The sequence below is a fragment of the Nomascus leucogenys genome, chromosome 5 (genome assembly GCF_006542625.1).
Source record: "Nomascus leucogenys isolate Asia chromosome 5, Asia_NLE_v1, whole genome shotgun sequence".
Lineage (NCBI taxonomy): Eukaryota > Metazoa > Chordata > Mammalia > Primates > Hylobatidae > Nomascus > Nomascus leucogenys.
Window position 1 is genome coordinate 53,368,387 of NC_044385.1, and position 27,282 is coordinate 53,395,668.

The following is a 27,282-nucleotide window of genomic DNA, read 5'->3' on the forward strand; positions in this document are numbered from 1 at the left end:
TACTACTGTTACTACTTGAGACCGTCAAGACTGAATGAAGACAGATGAACGTAGAAATGAAAACTTAAGACAAAATAAACTGTTTTAGGCCGGGCGCGGTGGCTCACACCCTTAATCCTCGCACCTTGGGAGGCCCAGGCGGGCGGATCAGGAGGTCAGGAGATCGAGACCATTCTGGCTAACATGGTGAAACCCCATCTCCACTAAAAATACAAAAAATTAGCTGGGCGTGGTGGTGGGTGCCTGTAGTCCCAGCTACTCAGGAGGCCGAGGCAGGAGAATGGCGTGAATGCAGGAGGCGGAGCTTGCAGTGAGCCAAGTTGGTGCCACTGCACTCCAGCCTGGGCCACAGAGCAAGACTCCATCTCAAAAAAAAAAAAAAAAGAAAGAAAAAAAACTGCTTTAAAGGCAGGGGTCAGGGGAAGAAGAAGAGAGCTCCCCGCTTCTAGTGAGCAAAGGCAGCAACCCTGAGCTTTCTATAGCCCTTCGTATTTATTGGGTAGCAAGAGCAGGGAGGAGAAGGTAACGATTGGTCAGCTGCTTAATTGATCACAGGTTCATATTATTACTAACAGACTTCAGATGTACCTAATCACAAGATTAGGGGCGTGACTGCCTTCAGCATTCCTTCTGGGTGGCATATGCAGTTTGTCAGCTTGCCAACATTCTGCATTTATGAGAAACAGTTTGCTGCTTACTCATACAGCCTCCAGTGGCATACTGAGTTGATCACAACCCTCATTCTTTCAGCCTCCAACAGCTGCTGCTATAAACATCTGTGTGCAAGTTTTTGTGTGGATATAAGTTTTCACTCCTTTGGGTAAATACCAATGAACACAATTGCTGGATTGTTTGGTTTTGCAAGAGATTGCCAAACTATATTCCAAAGTGGCTGGACCACTTTGCATTCCCACCAACAATAAATGAGAGTTTCTGTTGCTCCACATTGTCATCAGCATTTGGTGTTATCAGTGTTTGGGATTTCGGCCATTCTCATAGGTGTGCAATGACAACTCCTTGTGTAATTTTGCATTTTCCTAAGGACATATGATGTGGAGCATCTTTTCACATGCTTATTTGCCATCTGTATATATTCACTGGTAAAGCATTTGGTAAGGACTTTGGCTTGTGTTTGGTAAGTCATGCTCTCATTTTCATTTAGTTCAAAATATTTTAAAATTTCCCTTGTGATGTCTTTTTTTTTTTTTTTTTTTGCTCTTTTTTTTTTTGTCCTTTGCTGTGTTACTTAGAGGTGTGTTGTTTAATCTCCCGGGCTTTTGGGATTTTCTAGCTATCTTTCTGTTACTGACTGGCAGTTTAATTCCACTGCAGTCTGAGAGCAGATATTATATGATTTATATTCTTTCAGATTTATTAAGATATGTTTTACTTGTTATTAGGCCAAAGTGGTAACTTCCAGTCTCCTTATGTGTAGAATTAGAAATTGGAAGTTCCACATGACTTTTCATACAGAGTTTTGTGCTTAAAATGCTCCATATAATTCCTGATCAAGAGCCTTCAATGAAGATCTTATATTCTTGATGGTCACTGTCAATGAAACATTCTTTTTGCAAAATTTAGACTGTTTTAAACTATTGACAAGTCATAGCACTTGAAATCACATTTAATCTACCAGCTCTCCTTTTTCTTGCAATGATAAATATGGTTATTGTAATAATGCATATTAAGTATTTTTTCATATTATTTTAAAGTGATGATCAAGCTATAATTTGCAGAATATGCATGATTGTTAGTTTGTGTAGATAGCTTGGAAACCATTGCAAGGGCACATTTTACTTTCCTGCATCAAAGTCTTCTATGATTGATTATACCATTGTCTTCATGGCAACGTAGAGGCTAACTAAAATGACTTATGTATTGATAGTTTCTGCTTACATCTCTGACCTACTCTGTAGCCTGGTTCATACATTTTGAGTTACCTTGCTATGCTTGCTTCTTCTGACCCCCAGGGCTTTGCATGTGCTGCCCCTTTTCTTGAACCCATACTCATAGGGCTAACACTTGCCTCTTGAAGAAAGGAGCATATCATCTTCAGTACTGTTTCCTTAGTGCAGACATGAAGGTACGCAGTAGGAAAGTTACTGTCTGTTTAATGATAGAATAATGCCACCTTTTGGTGTGAGGAGTTGGTCATTGCAGGGGCTGACATTTCAACTGTGAAAAATGTATAAGATTTGGGCATATTAGTGTATGAGTGGGAAGACCCTTTGAGTGAACTAAACAGATAGCTAAAGCATGGAGAGTGGGTTGTGATTAAGGAGAAGTTCTCCAGTTTGGCTGAAGAATCAAGGAGGAGTGCAAAATAGTACTTGATTGGAAGGCTAGAGCCAGATTTTAGTAATTCTTAAATAAGCACACAGTTCTGAAATTTATTCTCTAGATAGTTCAAGAGATTTAAGTAGAGAAATCTTCAATTTATTAAAAGTTCCAAAAATAACATTGTTGAAGTTCTACCCCTAAATATTAATCCAGCATCAATGTGTACATTAAATAATGAAGTATATCCAAAACATTAAGAAAAGGTACCCTTTAGCCACATGCGTTCAGTTAGGCTTGGAAGTGGTGATATAATTTGGCTGTGTCCCCACCCAAATCTCATGTTGAATTGTAATTCCCAACGTTGGAGGAGGGACCTGGTGGGAGATGTTTAGATCACTGGGGCGGATTTCCCTCATGCTGTTCTCATGATAGAGCGTGAGTTCTCATGAGATCTGGTGGTTTTAAAAGTGTGTGGCACTTCCTCCCTTGCTCCTGCTCTCTTTCTCATGCTCCATCATGTGAGAATGTGCTTGCTTCCCCTTCACCCTCCACCATGATTGTAAGCTTCCTGAGGCCTCCCAGTCATGCTTCCTGTTAAGCCTGCAGAACTATGAGTCAATTAAACTTCTTTTCTTCATAAATTATGGAGTCTCAGGTAGTTCTTTATAGCAGTGTGAGAACAGACTAATACAAGTGGACATCTACTAAACTTTCTGCCTAGTAATCTTCTTTCTTGGAAACTGACTTAGGCAATCTACAAGGTTACCAGATTGGATTCTGGCTGAAATTTTTTTTCATGATGACCTTATGACTCTAGCCATTGAAACTGACTTCAGGGTTGCTTGGCCCTTCACTGACCAGTACCAAGAATTAAATTCCTGGAATTTGGCTATGTCTAAGAGATTCTAGCTTCTGTCTGGATGTATCTCCTGAATAGAAATGCAAAACCTGGAAACAATTGGTTATCATGTCTCCTGCTGTATACAGACAATGTAGCAGAACAGTCCAAAGAAAGATAACAAAACAAAACAAACAAACAAAAAACAAACAACAAAAATGTAAGCAGGCACCCAGAGAGAAAAAAGAAGAAAGATGGAGAGAAGACCCTGACTGCCTTCCAGGGCCTGGCTCCACTGCCCATCTGAAGGCAGCTATAGTACTGTCAGTGGGGTCTCTGAGACTCCTATATCCTTATAAAACACCCTTCACATACATATACATTGAATTTTCCTAAAGCTAAAATGGGCTGATTTATTTTACCTACCAGAAAGGAGTTTTAACAAATCCACAACTACAACAATGAAGATCACTACTACTAAGCTTCTTTTATTATAATCATGCCAAGAAAAATAAAATCCAATAATTATAAAGCATTGGTGTCAACATATAAAAATTTCTTATATTAATTGCTTCCAAGATTTTTTAAATACTAAAAATTTTAAGATGTAAAATACATTTGATTTATTATTTCATTAAGATTCTAAGCAAACTAATAAAGGTTAAAATTTTAGTGAATAACCTACTTTGATAAAAGTGACAATGTATTTATTAAAATTATAATTAGGTTTTACTGAATGATTTAAGATGCTATTTTTCTCCATATCACTGAGCCAGGAGCATTTAATGTTAAAAGTAGACTTGGCAATATTTGGCAAAATGTAAAAATGTAAAGTCAATTAGATTTCAAACTCAATTACAGTGACATAATAAATACTGATTTATTGTAATTCAGCATCTTGTATCCAGAAATTAGAGTAGGTAGACCTCTGGTAAATCTACCAGAATATTTCAGACTTTAACAGAAGACATTAAAACATTCTACTCATTTAAACAGATATTCATTATATACTCATTACATGTAAACAGCTACTCATTCTGTGCATATACTCATGTCTAAAACAGTGGCTCTCATACTTGGCTATATGTGAGTCACCTATGACAAATCATGGGTTTCATTTTTCACTGCTGGAAAATCTAACTCAGGTGATCTGGATCTATGACTAGTGTCAAAGTCAAATAAAACTAGAGATGAATCTCTAAATTTAAAATGTTTTATTTGGGAAGCAAGACTTATAATTTGGGGCATACACACAGACTGGGTTGTCCATGGTATGTCTGTAAAACAAAGAGGTTAGAGGTTTTATATAAAAAAAAAAAACAAGAAATGTTGCATATTATTTTGTAGGAAAGTTTATTGGCACTAGTAAAGTTTGGGGGAGCTGGCAACTTCTGATTGGTGAGTGACAGCCTTGGGTAAAACTAGTCTTAGAGTCACAGCAGGTTGTTTCACTAATTAGATAAAACCAATTTTAGGTTACAGAAGGCAGTTTCAGCAACCAGGCTTGCATAGAATTGCATTCTTTGATCAATGTTATGTGTTCTGAATGCTTTTTCCCCCTGGCCAATTGACTGTTTTAGTTGGATATGATAAAAATGACCCAATTCATGTGACCAACTTTTATACCAGGCATCTGTATGTCTGAAGAAGTGACACTGATACACAGCCCAACTTAGGGAATCACTCCCTACCTTATAGAACCCTTTGCCTTGATCCAATAATTTTGTATATATAAAAGCATTAGGTGTAAAAGGAAATGATTAGCGTTGATTCTATTTAGATTTATTAAATATAAAGCAAAATGGGTATATGACCTCTGTCTTTTTTATCCCAGGACATCTAAAGGAAATATGTTTTAAAGCTAGAAAAGTATGATAAAATAAATGAGAGAGGGTTAGAGAAAAAACCTCCACAGAAGTTGCAAATGAGTTTTGAATGTTCTTATTGTGTTGAGTTCTTTGAAAGATAATTTATAATGGAAAAATAATCTCAGTGATATTTTTAATGAGAACTATTTCTTACCTTTTAAAAATGTTTTAATTTTTATGGATACATAATAGTTGTACATATTTATAGTGTACATGTCATGTTTTGATACAAGAACACAATGTATAATTATCAAAGCAGGGTAATTGGTGTATCCATCACCTCAAACATTTATCATTTCTTTGTGTTGGGAATATTCCAAATCCACTCCTCCAGTTATTTTAAAATATACGATATTTTCACTGTTGTGCTACTGAACTCAACATCTTATTCCTTCTATCTAACAGTATTTTTGTATCCATGAACCAATCTCTCTTTATCATCCCTCTCCAATACCCTTCCCAGCCTCTGGTGACTACTCTCTATCTCCACTAGATCACTTTTTTAGCTTCCATATATGAGCAACAACATGAAATATTTTTCTTCCTGCCCCTGGTTTATTTAACAATGACCTCCATTACCATCCATGTTGTTGCAAGTGACAGGACGTCATTCATTTTTATAGATGAATAATATTCTATTGTGTATGTGTGCCACATTTTCTTTATCCACTCATCTGTTGATGGGCACTTATGTTGATTCTTTATCCTGGCTATTGTGAATAGTGCTGCAATAAAGATAGGAGTGCAGATATCTCTTTGATATACTGATTTTCTTTCTTTTGAATATGTACCCAGCAGTGGGATTGCTGGATCATATGGTAGTTCTGTTTTTTATTTTTTTCCATGCTGAACCTCCATACTGATTTCCGTAGTGGCTGTACTAAACTTACATTCTCGCCAACAGTGTATCAGCATTCTTTTCTCTGCATCCTCGCCAGCATTCATTGTTTTTTGTCTTTTCAATGAAAGCCATTTTAACTGGGGTAACTCATTGTGGTTTTGATTTGCATTTCCATGATAATTAGTGATGTTGAGCATTTTTTCAGATATCTGTTGACCATTTATATGTCTTTCCTTGAGAAGTGACTATTCAGATCTCTTGCCCATTTTTAAATCCAGTTATTTGGTTTTTGCTATTGAGTTATTAGAGATCCTTATATATTCTGGCTATTAATCTTTTGTCACTGGAATAGTTTACAAATATTTTCTCCCATTCTGTGGGTTTTCTCTTCATTTTGTTGATTGTTTCCTTTGCTGTGTAGTTTTTTAGCTGTATATGATCCCATTTGTCCACTTCTGCTTTCATTGCCTGTGCTTTTGAGCTCTTAATCAAGAAATCTTTGCCTCAATTAATTTCCTCAATGCTTTCTTCTAGTAGTTTTACGGCTTCAGGTCTTAATCTATTTTGATTTGATTTTTGTATATGTGGAGAGATAGGGATCTAGTTTCATTCTTTTGCATATGGATATCCAGTTTTTCTAGCATCATTTGCTGAAAAGACTGTCTTTTCCATGATGTATGTTCTTCACACCTTTTTTTGAAAATGAATTGACCGTAAATGCATGGATTTATTTCTGGGTTCTCTATTCTGTTCCATTGGTCTACATGTCTGATTTTATGCCAATACTATGCTGTTTTGGTTACTATAGCTCTGAAATATAATTTGAAGCCAACTAATGGGATGCCTCCAGCTTTGTTCTTTCTGCTCAGGATAGCTTTGTCTATTCTGGGCCTTTTGTGATTTCATATAAATTGTAGGATTGTATTTCCTATTTCTGTGAAGAATATCATTGATATTTTGATAGGAATGGCACTGAATCTGTAGATTGCTTTGGGCAGTATGGATATTTTAACAATATTGATTCTTCTAATGCATGAACATGGAATATGTTTCCATATGTTTATGTCTTTTTCAATTTCTTGAATCAGAGTTTTATAGTTTTCATTGTAAAGATCTTTCACTTCTTTGATTAAGTAGATTTCTACGGTTTTTTTGTAGCTATGGTAAATAGAATTGCTTTCTCTTTTTTTTTAGCTTGTTTGCTGTTGGCATATAGAAATGCTACTGATTTTTGTGAATTGGTTTTGTATCCTGTAACTTTACTGCATTTGGTTATTAGTTCAAATAGTTTTTTAGTGAAGGTTTTAGGCTTTTTTAACTATAAGATAATATCCAAGCAAGAATAAGTCGATTTCTTTCTATTTAAATGCCATTTCTTTCTTTTTCTTGCCTAATTGCTCTAAGACTTACAGTACAATGTTGAATAAAAGTGGTAAAAGTGGAAATCTTTGTCTTGTTCCACACCTTAGTGGAAAGGTTTTCAGTGTTTCCCCATTCAGTATAATACTAGTTACAGGTTTGTCACATACAGCCTTTTTTGTGTTGAGGTATTTGCCTTCTATACCTACTTTGTTGAGAGTTTTATTTTTTTTATCATGAAAGAATGTTAAATTTTATTGAATACTTTTTTGGTGTCTACTGAAATCATTTTTTCCTTCATGTTGTTGATGTGATGTATTACATTTACTGATTTGCATATATTGAACCATCCTTGCTTTTCTGGAATGAATCTCACTTGATTATGATGAATAATCTTTATAATGTGTTGTTGAATTCAGTTTGTGAGTATTTTATTGATGGTTTTCCCATCTATGTTCATCAGAGATACTGGCATTTGGTTTTTTCATTGTTGTGTATCTTTGTCTGTTTTTGATATCTGGGTAATGCTGGCCTTACAAAATGAATTTGGATGTATTTTCTTCTCCATAATTTTTTGAAATAGTTTGAGTAGGATTGATATTAGTTCTTCTTGAAATGTTTAGTGGAATTTAGCAGGAAAGCCATAAGGTCCTGGGATTTTCTTTGATGGAACACTTTTTATTACTGTGTCTATCTTATTACTTTTTATTGGCCTATTTAGGTGGTCTATCTCTTCATGATTCAATCTCAGTAGGTATATATGTCTAGGAACTTATCTATTTCTTCCAGGTTTTCCAATTAATTTGCATACAGTTGCTCATAATACCTTCTAATGATCTTTTGAATTTTTGTGGTATTGGTTTTAATGTCTCCTTTTTCATCTCTTCTTTTATTTATCTTACCTTTTAAAGTAGAATATTTCTAAATGCTAGGAAGAAATAAAAAAAAATTCTCAATAGCTCTATGAGCACCTGTTTGAATCCTTATAAATACTTTTGACTTTGTCCTTGAGATTAATACTACCAGCAGAAGAAGAGGCTAAGTCTGATAAATTAATGTAAAGGAAGATATGATAATCTGAAAAATAAAAAATATTTATCAGGAAACCAACAACACAATTCAGCATCTCATATAAAAATAAAGTAACAGTTAAACATCTACTCATAACTCATGAAACTAGCTTACAAAATAATGAGATAATTATTACCACCATAAGAATTTAACTGATCCTTTAATAATTTCAGCTGTAAAACTAGCATACGCAGTCAACAACAAAATAGGATAAATATCACAAATATCTATATGAAGCAAAATATATAACAGTAAGAAGTGATATGTAATTGAATAGAAAATATTGAATAGAAAATAGTGTGTGTGAGGTGCGAGAGTTTGCTTTTGATACAGCATAAATTAAGAAACAGAGAGAAGAGATGTGACAGGTAAGATGTGGGGAAGAGAGGCAGGTCATAAAGGGCCTCTAAGATAGAAACCTGTACAATAAAACTAGCATCTTGTGAGAAGGCGCTTAGGAGGCAAATAACTGAGAATAGACTGATGTGGCTAAAGCTTATGGAGCAAGAATGAGGCAGCTTAAGGTAAATCTTGAGTGAGAGATGGGGCCAGAACATGCAAGATTTGACAGGTTGTGTACAGACAAAGAAATATCTTTATGCTATCACCATTCACTTAATAATCCATTGAATATTCTGACCTTAAATTTCTTGACTCTTTACCTCTTGTGATCTGAAACATCCTACATCTACTACCTCTTAAACTTCCAGTTCATTTATTAAAACACTTTCCACCTCAGAATTTTTTTAATCTAAATAAGACCTTTAGATTGATTCCAGCACTTTACTCACCATCCATTAGTCCCTTTTATACACTCTTCTTTCTCAGTTTTGATGGTGTAGTACATCATAATCACTCTTGCAAATTTGTTGTATTCGTTGTCTCAATTTCTCTCTAGCATACATATGCTCCAACCCTGGATGAATTCAATCATCTGCTCTTTCTACATATGTGGGCTCTAGCAGCTGAAAATTGCTGGAAAAAAAATCCACACATCTGGGTTGATTGTTTTCACTACATGTTAATGTTTAGAAACCTTAAACTAGTATTCAGCATTGCCAATGTGTCCTAAGGTTTTCATTATATTACTGTATCATGTCATTGTTCTTCTAAAATACGTTATATTCTTTTCCACGATGTTCCACATTCAGGTGATAATTTACTTTTTAATTCACTAAGAAAATGGCAGGCAAAAGTAAAGAACACTCTCATTTTCACACTATGAAATACACAAACATACCTGTATCTTTGTCTTCTTCTTCCCCCCTTTAAGAAATATACATTGTTCCTCTTATTAAACTCCAACCTATTTACACCTTTTAAATCTAGAAACAAAAGAAAAAAACAAAACAAGGGGTAACAAATTATGTTAAAAATCACCCACGTTCCCCCCAAGGTGGAATCATAACAAATCTCATAGATAATAAAGAAGGTAGAAAGGCTAACTGAAGCTTTCTTTTCAATGAACAGTATTGAATAGAATGCATGTGTAACAAACCCCAATAAACCTATGGATGCCAAGATGGAATTTTTGCTGAGAGAAAGTAATTTTGGATGGATCGCACCTGTGGCCTTTTCATATGCCTTACTGAGGCACATGTAATACCTGATTTTTAAGTAGATTCACACATTCATTTACTGAGCCAGTAACATGCCTGGCACTTTTCTAGCCACAAAGAATTCAGCAACGAATAAAATAAACAGAGCTCCTCATGATGCTTGTGTTCTAGTTGGGGGATACATAAAATAGCAAGTAAACAAAAAATATAACATTTCAGGTAAATACACAGAATAGATTGGGAGTAGGGAGTATCGATAGCCCATTTGAGACTTTGGAGGGTCAAGGGAAGAAGGACTTAGCAGTAACAAAAGTAACAAAAAGCAATGTCATGCCTTCTTTGCAAAAATCAGGCTTGAGTACATTAGAGTGAAGGAGAAAAAGTGAAGAGCAGACAGCTCTGAAATACCTGTTATACAAATTTCCATGAGGAAACATACTGTATGATACTTTATGACTTAGAAAGACTTCCTGTTAGCCTAGAGTCCAATTACTGAGATGATTAGGCTGGGCACAGTGGCTCATGCCTGTAATCCCAGCACTTTGGGAGGCTGAGATGGGCGGAATGCTTGAGTCCAGGAGTTCGAGACCAGCCTAGCCAAAAAGGTGAAACCCCATCTCTACTAAAAATACAAAAATTAGCTGGGGATGGTGGTCCACATCTATAATGCCAGCTACTTGGGAGGTGGAGGCAAGAGAATCACTTGAACCAGGAGGCAGGGGTTGCAGTGAGCAGAGATAGCACCACTGCACTCCAGCCTGGGTGACAGAGTCAGACTCTGTCTCAAACAAATGAAAAATTACTGAGATGATTAGAGTCAACAAACAATACTGAAGCACTCTCCTTGACTCACCCCACTCAGTATATGCCCTAAAGATCGTATCTTTTTAAGAATATTAGTAACTAGGAAAAAAAACTCACGTGACCTATGAAATGATATTGACATGCCTCCCCTTCCCAGTGGAGAAAGGGAACATAAAATATTATAGAGAAGATTATACACTAGAAAACTACACATGAAGGAGATTCAGTTAACATTCATTCAGCGAACAGTTAACTTGCCCTTACTATGTGCTACAAACTATGATAGATTTTAAGAATATAGCAGTGAACAAAACAAAGACCTTATATTCTGTGGGTTGTAACAACTAACAAATAAAGAAATTTATATGTAATAAAAGCTGCTGACAGTTGAATCTCAAGAATTGGCCATCCAGTCTGGTAACATGGAAGTCATCAGTAATTTTGACAAGAGCCATTTTGGTGGGGTGATGGGAAATGGGGCCTAATTAGATTGGATTCAAGAGAGAAAGGCAGATGAGAAATCAGAGATAATGAGAATAGAGAACATCTTTGGAAAGTTTGGGGCTGCAAGTGGAGGAGAATATAGAAACAAGAAACTGATTCCAGAGGAGAAAGAGGAGGAATGATTGCAAGAACACATCCTGGAGTAGGCAAGAGTGGATGGCATTGATCACATCAAGTGGAGGGACTGCTTAGGAAAAGAGCACAAAGGGTATCTTCATAGTAACAGAAGATGATGATTTCATGGGGGTATAAATAGGCAAAAAATGTATCCGATATTACATTTTAAACAAGTGCAATTTGTCAATTATATTTTAATAATGCCTTAAAATAAAAAAAAAAGAAAAAGAAAACAAGTAGTAGAACGAAGAAACAAATTCAATGCTAATTCTCTGACTTAGGAATAAAAATTAAAACACAAGCAATGAGAAAAAAGAGGCAAACCACAAATACAGTGAATTAGCAAAGAAAATATAGAAATAAATATGATTTAACCTCATTTTCTTTTTAGAGCTTTTGGTATTTTCTTTCTTCCGGAGATATTATTTTCCTAGATCTTCCCACATCTGTGTTGCTGGTTCCTCCTCATCTTTCAGGTCTCAGCTTAAATGTCAATTTTTCAAAATATCCTTTTCTGACCACTCTAAAAAAATTCCTTCTACCATTTATTCTCTCTCCTATCACACTGCTATATTACCTTTATGGCACTTACTCTACCTGAAATCACTTTGCTGCTTTTTCCCATGTCTTTCCTCAGTAACACTGAAGACCCATAATAGAAGAAACTTCATCCATTTTATTCACCAATATATACTAAATATTGGAACAGTACCTAGAAACTTGCTATGCCCTCAGTAGATTTTCACTGAAAAAACAAATGAGCAAAAAAATGGAGGAAATTGAAATAATTATAAAATAACAAATTATTCTTTTTTGTTTTTTTCTTTTTTGAGGTGGAGCCTCTCTCTGTCACCCAAGCTGGAGTGCAGTGGTGTGATCTCAGCTCACTGCAACCTCCGCCTCCCAAGTTCAAGCGATTCTCCTGCCTCAGCCTCCCAAGTAGCAGGGATTACAGGCATGCACCATCATGCCTGGCTAGTTTTTGTATTTTTAGAAGAGACGAGGTTTCGCATATTGGCTGGGCTGGTCTTGAACTCCTGACCTCAAGTGATCTGCCTGCCTCAGCCTCCCAAAGTACTGCAATTACAGGCACAAATTATTCTTATAAATGAAAAAACGGATTCAAAAGCAATTTTTCTAAGAAAAATAAATTACCAAAACTTATGTAAGAAGTGAAAAAAATGTGTAACCAGACCAATTATTTTTATTTATTTATTTATTTAGAGATTGAGTCTCACTCTGTGTCACCCAGAGCTGCAGTGCAGTGGCATGATCTCGGCTCACTGCAAGCTCCATCTCCCCGGTTCAAGCAATTCTCCTGCCTCAGCCTCCTGAGTAGCTGGGACTACAGGCACACGCCGCCATGCCCGGCTAACTTTTTGTATTTTAGTAGAGACAGGGTTTCACTGTGTTGCCCAGGTTGGTCTCGAACTCCTGAGCTCAGGCAATCCACCTGCCTCAGCCTTCCAAAGTATTTATTTGTTTTTTAAACTTTTATTTTAGGTTCAGGGTACATGTGCAGTTTTGTCATATAGGTAAATTCATGTTATGGGGGTTTGTTGTACAGGTTATTTTGTCACCCATGTAGTAAGCATAGTACCCAAGTTATTTTTAACAGATCAGTTATTGGTAAAGAAGATCAAAGTGTCAAGTTGTCCTTATTCCTGTTCTTGGAAAAGAAGAATCCTTAGTGGAAATATGTCAATTCTCTTCAAATAAGATATATTTAATTTCAATTTGTCATTATTTTGAATGAGTGAAAACATTTAAGCAAATTAAATCAATAGAATAACCTGTATTGAACACAGAGCCATATAATAATGCCAATGACCTGGAATTTATTAACTATGAATAATATTTTGAGATGTCCTCCTTTAAATTCATGATATAATTGAAGTAATGTCACATGAACTTAAGGAAGAAAAGTTCTGAATGAGCTAATTGAGCTTCCTTTCTCCTTGGTGCAGGAATAAGATTCCTGTGTAATAAAATAATGGCTTGTAAAAATTTTAAAACTCGATTTGCCTCACTCTTAAAATTGTTTTAATGTGATATTTATCCAATATGCATATTAACTATCTTTTTAATGATAATTTCAATCATAACACTTCTTTTGCTCATACCTGCTTCAGTTTCTAACTAGTTTGATTTGATATTATGGTTCTTAGAGTGAGATTTTTATGTGACTAGTAAATATGTAGTACTTTGATACTTAGTGAATAATGTGTATTAATATTGAAAACATCCAACAAATTCTGAATATGTTTCTTAATGTTCCTCTTTTTACTATTATTAATATGAATCTTCTGAATCTCTAAGAAAATAAGATTATATTAATGTGCTACAGCCTGGAACATCACCTGATATAGTAGAAAAGGTCGCCGGGTGCGGTGGCTCATGCCTGTAATCCCAGCACTTTGGGAGGTTGAGGCAGGCAGATCACGAGGTCAGGAGTTTAAGACTAGCCTGACCAATATGGTGAAACCACGTCTCTACTAAAAATACAAAAAAAAAAAAAAAAAAAAAAATTAGCCAGGCTTGGTGGCATGCGCCTGTAGTCCCAGCTGCCCGGGAGGCTGAGGCAGGAGAATCGCTTAAACCCAGGAGGCAGAGGTTGCAGTAAGCTGAGATCACGCCACTGCGCTTCAGCCTGGGAGACAGAGCGAGACTCCATCTCAAAAAAATAAAAAAATTTAAAAAGTGCGGTAAAAGTCTTAAATGAGAAACATCAGGAAATGCCAGAAAACTCTTAAGTATCCTTTCATATTGAGGAAAAAAATACTAAAAAAGAAAATGGATGCAAATGGCACTTAAATGTTGTATCTTTAAAAGTGGAAACATTTGTAGATTCACCAAAACAGGACTAAAATTTTGTAAAACTCATGCTGAAATAAAGAATAGTTATAATCATCAAGAGACATAATTAAAAGCACATATTAAATAAGTTCTACCTTAAAATATTTTAAAGTTTCTGAAACAATCTTTTATTAATGTATTGATGAAATGAATTTTAAAACTGAGAATAAACCATAATTTAAATACTATGATTAGTTAAAAATACTAAAGCAACTTCAGAGTAAAATACTTAATATCACTTCAAAAAATAATAGTGATATAGGTTTTTCATTGTTATCTAGGGTTGTGGACCACTTGTCACAACATATATTCTATTAAAATGAGCAAATAACTTTTATGAAAACTTACAAAGCAAGGGATTATTGTTTTAATCAATTATCAATTATGTCAGCACTATTAATTTAACAAACCATACCATAATCTATTATTTCTTCATCATATATTAAAATCTCTTACAGAACTGAATCTGTTCCCAAATTTTATTTGACATAAATATATATTTTATTTACTTACTTTAAATGTAAAATTCCTTGTAATTTAATGATTTGGTAGTGCTGGAATTAATGTAATTAATGTAACATCTGAATTAAAGCAAAATTTATACTTATTTATTGATAAAAATAGTTTTGAGCTGTGCTTGGTGGCTTATGCCTGTAATCGAGCACTTTGGGAGGACGAGGTGGGAGGATCGCTTGAGGCTAGGAGTTCAAGACCAGCCTGGGCAACACAGCAAGATCCTGTCTCTATAAAAATAAAAATAAAAAAATTTGTGGGGCATGGTGGCTCATACCTATAGTCCTTGCTACTCAGGAGGCTGAGGTGTGAGGATTGCTTGAGTCAAGGTGTTCAAGGCTGCAGTGAGCATGATTGCACCACTGCACTCCAACAGCAGAGTGATACCCTGTCTCTTAAAACACACACACACGCACACACACACGCACACACACACAAATATTCCTAAAACAAAAAGTGGTGTCAATTAGAAATATTTATTTGAAAATATCACTGAATTCTATACAGAGAGAACTGGTGTCATCAGTGTCATGCTAGGAGAAATGTCTGGAACTTTGGCCAAAATGCTAGAAAAATTTCAGATATTTTACTTTGGCACTAAAAGCCAATATATTTAATTGTTTCTGAATGATTCAATAGGAAACTGAAATCAAACAAAGCACCACAAATCATTTCTCAACAATTATTTATTCATTTTCACAATCCAATAAGCATTATATAAAATAATGACAAAAGAAAGAGGCAGACATCGAAATAATGAAAATTGAAAGATTATTTGGATGTTGGTGAGCATGCTGAGGAGCGAGAGCTGAAAATGCAGCTTGGAAGTCTTTCAAGCTCTGTGAATTCACGTCAATACTAATTTGCAATGGGAGCAGTAAACATCTAAAAAATGAATTCTAACACCACATGTTCTCACTTATAGGTGGGAATTGAACAATGAGAACACTTGGACACGGGGTGGGGAACATCACACACAGGGGCCTGTTGTGGGGTGGGGGGAGGGGGGAGGGATAGCATTAGGAGAAATACCTAATGTAAATGATAAGTTAATGGGTGCAGCACACCAACGTGGCACGTGTATACATATGTAACAAACCTGCACTTTGTGCACACGTACCCTAGAACTTAAAGTACAATAAAATAAATAAGAAATTTAGCTTTAACACATGATACACTAAAAGCAATGTCCAAAAGTCCTTTATTGTTAAGAATACAGTTATAAAAACGAAAGATTAATTCAATAAAAATGCACATATAAAACAAAATTATGAGAAGTAAAAGCTATTATTGACAGAATTACATGTGATATAGTCTAGAACAGAATTAAATAATCAATTTTAAGAGAAAAACATCAAATGAATTTTGTGAAAATACATTTGTTAACAAAAATTAAAAATGGACTTCAAAAATTTGCCAAATTGGTCAATCTTAAGATGTAGTCAAACAAAATTCATGGATTGAAGGTGAGCAACACTTACCATAAGTAAGCCAGCTAACAAAATATTGTTGCTGGATGGAAAGCCTTGACTGCAAGTTGGTTTCTTGGCGTGTTGAACAAATAATTAAACAAAACCCACAACCAAAGCAATAAAAGAAGGAAGCAATGAAAGCACAGATTTATTGAAAAGAAAGTACACTTCACAGAGCGGGAGCGGGCTCAAACAAGCAGCTCAAGAGCCCCAATTGCAATGTTCTTTAGGGTTTTTATAAGCTAAAAGAATTTGGTAACACCACTAGGTACCCTTTAGAGGTCGCCAATTGGTTACACCCTATGCAGATGAAGGATTGGCCCCTGACTAATCAGAGGCTGAAGTGAAGGTTCGGCCTGGGACTAATTAGAGGCATTTGTTGTTTGTGACAAAGGGGAAAGGGGGTTTTGTAGAGGAAGAGGGCCTCTGGCCCCTTATCACTTGGGCATGAAGAGGTGGGGTTTTCCTTTTGATCCAATTCCAAGAAGTCAGCAGTGGGTTGGCCTTAGGCTCCCTGTCTCCAGACTCTATTCTCCTGCCTCAATATGACACTTCAGTAAAAAGCAGAGCCCTCTCCTTAGTAGATCGATGGCCGTTCCTCACTGCAAGGAACTGCCACCACCTGGAAAATAGGGCAGATGAAGGTCTGATTGAGCAGAAGTGGAAGCTCAGGGTAGCTGAATGGAAGGATTTTTTTTTTTTTCCCCTACTGAGTATGTGCTTCCCTCTTGAACCTTGTGCCAAGCAGGCAGGCAGAAAGACAACCTTCTATCAGCTTACCTAAACTTGTTCAGAATATGTACAGTTCTTTATTTTCCGTGGAAGAAAAGTATTGTAGACATTGATTAAGAGAAATTACCCCCTCCCCTTTATGAATGCCAACCTGAATTGAGAGGTGGGATGTGGTCAGAGGAAGGTTTACCCTTGACGCTAATGCTTCAGGAGGCTTTCCTTGTATGCTTCCTTCCAAGGCAGTAGAAACTAAATTTGAATTCATGGTTTTGTATTTTTTTTCTTAAAAAGTATCCCTCCCCCCAACATTTGTATAATTTTTAGTTCCAACAAAATTGGAATCCTCCCTGAGGAATGGGGAATTCCCAGAACTCCAAAAAGAGATTTCGCATTTGATGATGAGGCACCTATGACTGCAGACTTCTTCAGAAATGAAATAATTCCAGGGTAGGTACAGGTTGTGATTGGAGGATTTTTAAAATCTAGACTAGTTTGTGTGTTTTTAGATAATTCTGATAAGTCCCTTAAATAATGGAATCCCTGTTTTAATTGGCATTAAAAATCACTTAATAGTTGTCTAAATATAGAATGACTAAAAATTTGCAAAAAATTAAGAAACGAAGCAAAACTTTCTAATTCTTCATATTTGGTCATGGTATAAGAAAACACATCTGCTGGGGAAAAAGTAAAGGCTCTACAGTCACCAGGTCAATGTAGTTTTTATAAATAGACTAATTAATTTATCAGAGAACTGTATCTCAAAAGTCTTTTCTCCTTGGAAACAGCTCCTGCCAAATTCATTTTAAAAGGACATTATTCAACTGAGTTTTAAGCCCTTTAGTTAATGATATTGAGTTAAAAACAGATGTTACATTTTTGGCAAGAAAAAAGAAAAATACTCATAAGTCTATGCATAAAAACATCTAAATGATTAATTGAAAATTTATTTTCCCAAATTTAAACTCTTTCTGTCCTTGAGAAAGTAAACAAGAAAAATGGAAATTTAAATTCTCATCCATTTTTTCTGTAAAAAGGTAAATTTTAAACCTAATTTTCTATCTTTAAAGACTGAAAACTTCTGATATAAGTATTTTAAACCAGGAATTACAAAGCTTTACTCTTACATGCTAAATAATTACATTTACAATCCAAGTTCATCATATCCTTAATCGAGGTAAACCCTTGGATAAATTATATCATTTTATGTATTTCAGGTATGACAAAAAGCTCTGTCTTCTCTCAGATGTTTCAGTGTAAAAATAAATGCATGCATGGTATGTTAGTCAGGGCTGGCTTCATGGGCATGCAACTCATATAGTCACACTGGGACTCAGGCTCACAAGGGCCCTTGGTTTAGTGCCCTGTGGTCACCATCTTGAAACTCTTAATGATTTTGGAACAAGGGATTCTACATTTTCATTTTGAACTGGGCTCTACAAATTATGTAGCTGGTCTTGATTTTAGTATGTGCCAAAACTTTTTGTTCATTAAAAAAGCCTAAATTAAATGAAACATAAATATTTGATATCTATAATACAAGTTGAATTTATGTAAATTTAATATATATGCTTAACTAAAATGATTAACAATTTACATAAGCAGTGTCATTCTAAATTACTTCTCATCAATCTTGGACTATATTACAAATTATGTAGCACTAACAAATTACTACAATTAGAATATCTGGGTACCATATCATATGCCAATGGTTGATTGAAAACTAATGTTTGTTTTATAAATTAGAACACTGCATGAACTTCATTCTAAGTTACTTTTTTCTGAGAACTAACAAAATTCAATGTCATTTCTTGGACTTATGAATAACAACCTCACCTGTTTTTGTTCATATAGTAGTAACACTTATGATTAAAAAGCTAATGATTAAAGTCAATTATAATTTTCCAGAAATAATGAATTTTCCTTATATAATCAATAATATAATTGAACTATTTCTTTCACACATACAAACCTTCATTATCTTTTGTCCAACTCACTTCAACAAAAACTTCATTGGAATTTGTTTGGAATTGCATTGATTTTATTTTTAAATTTGTGATGACTAGTTATTTTCACATTTTTCAACAAGGAAATGACTTACCTTAAATTTTCAGAGCTGTTTTTATAATTTTTAAAGAAATGTGAACAGTTGCTTCACATATTTGAAGAATCTTTCTGGATACCTACATTCTTCGATATTTTAAGATGATTATCCCTCATAAGCGGGATTATTTTTGCATTGTCATATCCAATTTATTATTGTCACTATTTACCTAATATGAGGTCCATTGTTAAATCCAATACATTTTGTTAGAGTTTAATTGGATTGTCTAGGTAGGTATTCATGTAATTTGTAATTATTTTTTTTCTCATCTCAGCTGGAAGCAAACCATATTGTAAGACCCGGGGCGCCGTGCCATCCTCAAGCGTTTTGAGATTCCGAGGCCTCTTCCCCTCCAGCAGCCTTTGGTCAGCCCAGTACCAACCTGCACCCATGCACCTCCTTGGTTTGTGGATAGATTCCTTCTCCAATACATGGTTAAGACCAGGTTTATTCAGTTCCCATGGAACATAGAAGGGCCATTTCCAGCCTTAGCCCTGAAATGCCATCATTCTGTGTTCATTCTAATGCCTCATACCTCGGAAAATTATTTTGATTTTCTTTACTCTGACTCCTAGTGAATGTCAACATCTTTTCATATGTTCTTGATCAAACTGATTTACCTTGCTAAAAATTTCCTATTGGTATACCTGTCCATGTTGTACTGGGTTTTATGTCATTTACCTATCAATGTAAGAGCTTTTTGTCTATTATAGACACAAATCATTAATCTCTCTTTTGTGTTTTAGCAATTTATTGCTAAATTATCCACTTTTTCTATTCATTATTTACATTTTTTGCATTGTCAAAAATGTCGATATTTCATTAACTCTTACGATTCTAATCTTTGTTTTAAAGTTTTTTACAGACCTTAGATTGAGGTCTTAGGTTTTATCTGATATTCTATGTTTATATATGTATCTTGACTAATATGTTAAAACCTTTTTGTTTCTCTTTAGTTTCCACAGATGAGTTCCAATTCCTTTATTTTTAATCTTTTCCTTAATAATGAAGGCATTTAAAGCTTGCAAGTTCCACTGAAAAGTTGTCTGTGTTCCAAATAACTTAGTGTGAATTGTTCTTCTTTTCACTCTTTCCTACTTTTTAATTTTTTAAATTTAACTTTGATATAAGGGTGATCTAGGAGCATCTTAATTTTCAAGTGTTTAAGATTTTGTTGATCACCTTCTTTTTCATATTTATCAACACGGCCTTCTAAAAAAGTGAATATACTTTTATGGCCAAATATATGATGTTTTTGAGCAAATGTTTCATTGACATATGGAAAAACCCCTCATATCTTTGATTCTAAGGAACATTTTTCTCACATGTTAACATCACTAGAATTGGGATGCATCTCTTTACAGCTGTCAGCCCATAGGAGTGGTGCTGTAGTTGTGTAAAACCTTCACTTGACATGTTCTGGTAAGATCAAGAAATCAACAAAGCACCAGTATCAAAATGTCTTAGTGTGGACGAAAGCCAACTTATTGTCTCTAGATAATATAAGGTTGTTATTCCCTGTCCTGGGTTTCTTTCTCTCTACAAAATCTGTTTGATTTTGGCAGAGATGTATTGAAATCTTCAGTCATAATTATATTTTATTAGGCTTATCAAATTCCTAATGATTTTGCTTTATGTATTTAGCTAGTTGCACGTAGGTTGATATATACATATTTATGAATGTTACCTTTTTCATAAATTTTTGCCTTTTATAATTGGTCTGACCTTACATTTCATCTTTATCTTTTATTTTCCTCCCTTCTTTACTATTTCACCATGTCCCTCATACACAGCTTTTGTTTTCTAATCCAAACTATGTCTTTAAGCTTTAGTGAAAGAAAATAATCCATTTACATTTTATTTAACATCTGTATCTTAGTTTCTTCATTATCTATTTTAAATCATTATTTCCTTCTTTTATTTTTTTTTTTTAGGTTCATCTCATTCTTTCAAAGATTAGTTGTGTGTTTCCATTTCATTCATTGTTAACAACATGTCTGCTCTCAAGACCAAGTATATATGAATCTATCCCTTCTCCCACACAGCTGTATTACCTCAACTTTCTTCCCTATACAAACTAGATGAGACCTCTAGAACACTTCTTCCTTTTATTCTTTTTTTCTCTGCCCTTTTCAGGTGATGAGACTTTTTTTAAATGCTGTTACTTTGCCCTTCTACAGATTTCCTTAAAGTATGCTGTACTTCCTCAAACTATGTTGTTCAGAAATAAATAAAACAAAATGAATTGAGGTCTGTAATGAGTTTGATGACACAATACTAACCCTTGACAGTTTCTCTTTGAGAAAAAAATTTAGAATACATAAAAGTATATATAAATATAACAAATGCCCATGTACCCATCAAATTATGTAAATTAACATTTTTAGTCAAATGCTTCATATCTTTTACTTTGTAATACAAGAAATAAAACATTACACATAAAGCTGAAGTACTCACTGTCGCCTATTCATTTCTGTTTTCTTCTACTCCCTCATTTGTGTTCCTTCCTATGATGAGGTGCATACATTGTGGTTAGGAATTCCATTTTTAAATAATGGTGGTCTAAGTTATTGGGACTAATTGCTCTCTAAAAAGCAACCAGGGTAACTGGATTTAAAAAATTACAATCTTAAAATCAGAGGTTAGCCACAAAAAATGGGCTCTATGGAGCGGGGAAGTATATTCCATCTACTATAGTGGGAGGCACTGAAAAGTCACCTGGCAAAAGATGTCCAGGTATAATTCTGTAAAAGGGAAGGAGTAAAGAATTAGAAACACTAATACAATCTACCAAAGAATGGAACAAACCAAAAAGTCTACTTAAAAAAATTGCAAATCACAACTGTAAAATGTGAAGAAATGCAATGCCATGAGAGAGAGCCAACAAAATCAACTTTGGAAAGGAACTGACTCTAAGTGGAATTTCCCTTAATAGAAAAATGTGATAAAGATATCAAAACAAATCTGAGAAACAAAGGATTAATATCCATTAGTAACTAAATAGGACCTGTAAAACAAAAATAGGCAGGTCTGAAGTACAAACTGTCAGATATAAAGCAATTTGAAATCTTAGAAATGAATAATGTGGCAATTTCAAATTACAATCTAAATTAATAAGCATTACTTCTGTGGTGCTACTTTCAGTAAGTGTGGTCTGCTTCCCCCGGATTGCTATATTCTTCTCTGTAAGTCTCATTATACTCCATACTGTGTGCCTCTAGTGTGGTAGCTCTGCCCCAGGGAGGATCTTCCTGGTTCATTTTCCTCCATGGCCCTTTCCAAAGTGAACGTCGAGAGAGAATCAGTGGACTGGAAGGCACTGATGAACTTAGTGGATTAACTTAATTGATTAGCTAAGGGAAGGAAACTGATTGAAATAAAAATAGTTAAGAGTTGTGGAATATTGGGTTAGCCACATTTCAGTGAAGAAAACAAAAATCCCTCTTAGTTTCCTTGAAAGAAAGACCTGGGAATGTTAGAAGTTAGAGAACTGCCTTTGAACTACTGACTTCAGGATCACACCATCGAAGTCACGGAGCTCAGGAATCTGCTGCTGCTACAATCGCTCTCCTACCACGGATTTTTATTTCCATAAAGTTGATGACTAGATAAATGATAGTAGAAAAAGACCATCACAAACAGTCACCTATGTCTGATCTTATCTTGCTGAAAAGAGAGGCAGCAATAGGAAGTTGGCCTATTCCTTAATTCTGACCTTCAAATATCACATAACTGCTTGTTACGCTGTAGATCAAATTTACTCCTAGACTCCTAGCTTCAATGGAGTCTGAGCAATATAGTTTTTAGTTTTCTGAAATCTTTAAAAAAAATAAGGGAGATTTAAGAGAGGCAATTCATTTCAATGTAAATTTAAAATCACTTTCTTAAAATTGGAGTTATAAATTGATGTGTGGAGAATTGCTATCTTAACAATATTGAGTCTTCCAATCCATGAAAAGATATAACATTTACTTAAGTCTGTAATTTCTCTCAGCAAAATTTTATAGTTTTTTTAAAATAGAATTCTTCCATTTTAAAAAAATTTTACTATAAGTTCTGGGATACATCTGCAGAACATGCAGGTTTGTTACATAGGTATACGTGTGCCATGGTGGTTTGCTGCACCCATCAACCCATCATTTAGGTTTTAAGCCCTGCATGTATTAGGTATTTGTCCTAATGCTTTCCTTCCCCTTGCCCCTGACTCCGACAGGCCCCAGTGTGTGATGTTCCCCTCCCTGTGTCCTCATTGTTCCACTCCCACTTATGAGTGAGAACATGCGGTGTTTGGTTTTCTGTTCCTGTGTTAGTTTGCTGAGAATGTTGGCTTCCAGCTTCATCCATGTCCCTGCAAAGGACTTGATCTTTATGACAAATGGGATCTAATTAAACTAAAGAGCTTCTGCACAGGAAAAGAAACCATCTTCCATGTTTTGTAAAATTTATCTCTAACATGTTTTTGGGTGCTGTTGGAAATGGAGTTGTTTTCTAAATTCATTTTCTAATTGTTCATTGCTAATATATAAAATTATAATATTTGTACATTAACATTGTATTCTGACCTCAATATATTCACTTATTAGTGCTAGTACTCTTTAAACTTTCTACGTATTAATACATGATCATGTCATCTCCCAATAAAAACTTTACTTCTACAATTCCAATTTATTGACTGTCATTTCTTTTTCTTGCCTTACTGCACCGGCTAAAACTTCCAGTATAATGTTGAATAGAAGTGGCAGAATAGATATCCCTGCCTTGTTCCTTATCTTTGAGCTTTGAGGCTTTCACTATTGAGTATAGTGAAAGATGCAGGTTTCTGAAGATACCCTTAATTAGATTAAGAGAAATTTTTCTTTTATTCTTAGTTTGCTGATAGATTTTTTTAAATCACAAATTAGTGTTGGACTTTATAAAAAGCTTTTCCTGCATTTATTGAAATGATTATATGGTTTTTCTTCTTTATTCTAATACAGTGAATTACATTGATTAATTTTTTGATGTCAAACCAATCTTTTACTCCCCAGATAAACCTCATTCCATCATGATGTATAATATTCTTTTACGTATACTAATTTGCCCTGTTAAAATTTTAAGTATATTTGTGTCTATATTCATGAGGGATATTTGTCTGTAGTTTTCTTATATCTTTGGCCTCATGAAATGAGTTTGGAAGTATTCTCTATTTTCTCAGAGTTTGTGTATAATTGGTTTTATTTCTTCCTTAAATGCTAGAGTTTACAAGTGAAGCCATTTAAGCATGAATTTTTCTTTTTGGAAAGATTTTTAATTAAAAATGCAATTTCTTGAATAGGGCAATTCAAGTTTTATATTGCTTATTGGGTTAGTCTTGGTAATTTTAGTCTTTCAATGAATTGTTCATTTCATCCAGTTTATTGAATTTATTGGCATAAAGTTGCTTGCCATATTCTCATATTTTTCTTTCAATGATTATGCTCTGCAGTGAGTGATGTATTCTGTTGCATTACTAAAAGTTCATGGGTGGCAATTTCTGTCTTATCTCTTTATTCTTTATCAATCTAAATGGAAGTTTACCAATTTTATTTTTTTAAAGACCCAGCTGTTGATTTCACTGATTTTCACTATTATTTTTGTTTTCTATTTTAATTTTTACACTTACCTTTATTTCATTTCTTAATTTTTAAAATTAATTTTTATTTCCCTTCTTCTACTTGATTTTCATTCCCTTTCCACTCTGGAGGAGGTATTTGTAGGATGATGGTCAAGTTGTCTTTTTTCTGATACTTCCCCATATTTTGATTCAGATTATGATTTTTGGCAACAATACCACAGAAATGACAGTGTTCTTTTCAATGTATCCTCTCAGGAGGAACTAGGTGTTATTTGTCCTATTATCAGTGATGCTAATTTTTATCACTTGGCTAAAATAGTGTCTGTCAGGTTTTTCTTCTCTAAAGTTATTATTTGCAATTAAGTATTTTGTGGAGAAAAAATTGAAGACTATATAATTATTTATCATCAGACTTTTACTGATTTAGCATTCATTGATTCTTGCCTGAAATTATTATTACTGTGACGGTTGCTAAATGCTGACTTTCTAATTGCATCATTTTTACTACATGTAGGTAATTGGAATCTTCCTATAAAGAAGGTGTCTTTCTTCTCTTTATTATTCAATTATATCAGTATGGACTCAAATTCTTATTCTATGTGCTATGATCCATTGCCATCATTATTTATTTGCTGTAACTGTTTCAGATTTGGTTAGTGGGAGCTTGTTCATGTTGGCTTCTGAATCCATTTGACATGTCACTATAATTTTTTCAGCACTTATTTTCAGAACACTTAATTTGTGATACCACAAGATGTTCCAGGTTCATCTTTTACTTTCCCTACCCTAGCCCAGAGATCAGCCATTTCTCCCAGGAGCCCTATTTTTTTTTTTAACTGGAGAAAGACATTTAGAAATCTGGATCTGAATACAAAAACTAGCCAGGCGTAGTGGCGCTTGCCTGTAATCCCAGCTACTCCGAAGGCTGAGGCAGGAGAATTGCTTGAACTCAGGAGGCAGAGGTTGCAGTGAGCCAAGATCACACCACCACACTCCTACCTGGGTGACAGAGTAAGACTCTGTCTCAAAAAAAAAAAAAAAAAGAAATCTGGATCTGGAGTCTCATTGTTTGTATGCTTTTCCAAGAAGACAGATTATATATGTTTCATATACTATAAATATATGCAACAAATTATATATAACATATAACATATACAATAAATACATATAGCATATATAATATACATAAAACACATTTATAAGTATATAATTTATATATACATATATTTATATAATGTATAACAATATAGATTATAAAAATGTTTTATAATATTCAAATATATATTACTATATAACATTATATATAACATATTATATACAAAATATATTAATATATTGAAATTTTTATATACATGTATGTGTATACACCGTCACAACATACACACATATACACACACACGAATATATATACACATATATACAGACACATGCAAATACATATGTATATACACACACAGATGTTGTGATAGCTAATTTTGTGTGTCAACTTGACTGGGCTAAGTAACAGGCCCATGGCTGGTAGAACATTATTTCTGGGTGTGTTTGTGAAGGTGTTTCCAGAAGAGATGAGCACTTAAGTCAGTGGATTAGGTAAAGACCAGCCCTCACAGTGTGGGTGAGCATCGTTCAGTCCATCGAGGGCTCATCTGAATAGAACAAAAAAGTGGAGGAAGGACGGATTCTTACTTTCCCTTCTTGAGCTGGAACATCCATCTTCTACTGCCCTCAGACATCAGAGCTCGTGGTTCTCAATCCTTTGAACTCCAGGACTTGCATCTGCACACCAGCAGCCCCTGGTCCTTGGGCCTTAAGCCCTAGATTGGGAGTTACACCATTGACTCCCCCGGTTCTCAAGACTTCGATCTCAGAATTACACCACCTGCTTTCCTGGGATTCCAGCTTGAAGATGGCATATTATGGGACTTCCAGGTCTCCATAATTGCATGAGCCAATTCCCACAGTAAATCTTTTCATATATCTATATATATCTTAATGGTTCTGTTTCTCTGGAGAACCTAATACAGATATGCACATGTGTGTGTGTATACACGTTTCTCTGTGTATCAGTTATGTTTGAAATCATGAGTTTATACTGATAAATTACAAATGCCACAGGCTCCATGCTAGTGTTCGCTTATTTGTAATTCCCTTCAACAGTGAGAAACCTGACTCATTATTTGCAATATATTTGCTTACCTACCCCATCTTAGAATGCAGTGTTGAAATTGCTAACTCATACTACTACGAAAAACAAACCCACTAGACAGAATCCAACATTTGTTCATATTCTTGTCTTTAGCCTTTTGTTTGTATAATCAAAATACTGTGTTCCGAGGTTAATTCATTTCTACCTCACAGCTCCCTCTTAACTGTGGTCAAGTTATTCATTTGAAATACAGTAAGGGGCAGGGTGTGGTGGCTCACACCTGTAAACCCAACACTTTGGGAGGCTGAACACTTGAGGTCAGGAGTTCAAGACCAGCCTGGCCAACATGGTGAAACCCCATCTCTACTAAAAATATAAAAATTAGCTGGGCATGGTGCCATATGCCTGTAATCCCAGCTACTTGGGAGGATGAGGCAGGAGAATCGCTTGAGCCTGGGAGGTGGGGGTTGCACCACTGCGCTCCAGCCTGGATGACAGAGTGAGACTCCATCTCAAAAAAATAAATAAAAAAAAAATAAAAAAAATATATAAAGGTTCATTTGTTGTGTTTGTATTCTGTTGAATTTTTTTCTCTCCCCTATTTTCATTGCTTATATTTACTTGGCTT

General features: G+C 34.7%; 1 protein-coding gene across 1 annotated transcript in view; it reads right to left on the bottom strand.

Annotated features, from left to right (window-relative positions):
- Positions 1-9,518: 9,518 nt before the first annotated feature.
- Positions 9,519-27,282, bottom strand: part of CD55 (CD55 molecule (Cromer blood group)) — a 62,744-nt gene continuing 44,980 nt past the window's right edge. Inside the window, exon 12 of the transcript XR_004030120.1 lies at positions 9,519-9,582. The gene's annotated coding sequence lies outside the window, so the exon portion shown is untranslated. The remainder of the gene's footprint in view (positions 9,583-27,282) is intronic.